Source organism: Solanum pennellii, chromosome 7 (assembly GCF_001406875.1).
Source record: "Solanum pennellii chromosome 7, SPENNV200".
Taxonomy (NCBI): Eukaryota; Viridiplantae; Streptophyta; class Magnoliopsida; order Solanales; family Solanaceae; genus Solanum; species Solanum pennellii.
In genome coordinates, this window is record NC_028643.1 from 73,938,512 (window position 1) to 73,939,878 (window position 1,367).

Sequence of the window (1,367 nt, forward strand, 5' to 3'; positions counted from 1 at the left end):
TTTATGAACAAAGTATTAGGTTTGTGTTGTCTTCAAAACCATGTCCCAATTACTTTGTCTATTAAGCTGAAAAGGGTTGTTAATACATCATGTCTATCATGACATTAATATAATTCTTTGCTTTTTTACAACTTATTCTGCTTAATTAAGATACTTTGTACCTCTAATATAATTTCCTAATTCCTTGCTTTTCCAGAACCTTTCTATATTTAGTTATAATTAGTTTAATTTCAACTACCCCATAGAATAGGAGTTTTTCAAAAAAAAAAAAAAAAAAATCTAAGATAAATTTAGGAAAGTTCCAAAAAGTTTTCTTGTATTTGCTAAAAAAATAAATTAATGATGGAATTAAAAATTATTATAATAAATTGATTTAAAAAATGTAAAACATGTCATAGTTGGAAATCAAACCTATAACTTGAAATAAATTAAATTACATTCAATACTTCTCGACAAGTTTCATTTATGTAAAAGAATTTCAACAATTTATTTCATACACAAAATCATTTGTACTTATATGCTCAATATTGTTTTATGATAACGAATGATGTTATATTATACTTTCATTAAGATTATTTTTTTAATTTTACGTATAGATGGCATAAAAAAATGTTTACCAACAAATCAAATTTTATTATATTTATATTATAGTTCAACTAATTAAATTAACAAATTGAGTTATTTTACCGACAACACTTCTATTAAAAACTCTTTCATGTTCAAACATGAAATTCTAAAAAATTTACTTTAACTAAAAGCATAAAAAATCTTAATTGTCTCACTATAATTTATTATAACATAGATTTGGATAAATGATTAATAATTTTTTAGCGCAAAAATCTTAATCATCTTACCATAACTTGTTATCTTAATAGAGAATTAATATATTTATCGATTAAGAATTACAATTATCTTATCATTAGGGGTGGGCATTCGGTATTTCGGTTCGGTTCGATTTTTTTTTTTTCGGTTTTTTCGGTTTTCGGTTTTTGTAAATTGCGTACCGAATACCGAACCGAAATATTTCGGTTCGGTTCGGTTTTTGTTAATTCGATTCGGTTTTTTATTTCGGTTTTTTAATGGGCCTGTTTAGTGGGCTTTTTAAAATTTTAAACTTTACAATTTTTTCAATTTTTTGTTTGATTTTTCAACTTAATGGGCTTTGATATTTCAACTTAATGGGCTTTGATATTTCAACTTAAAGTTTCTTATTTTTTTTAAAAAAATTATTTAATATTAATAATTATTAAATATAATATAATTTATAAATTATAATATAATATTTCGGTTTAAACCGAAATACCGAATTCCAAAGTAATATGTACCGAAAATCGAACCGAAATACCGAAAATACAAAAAATTAAACC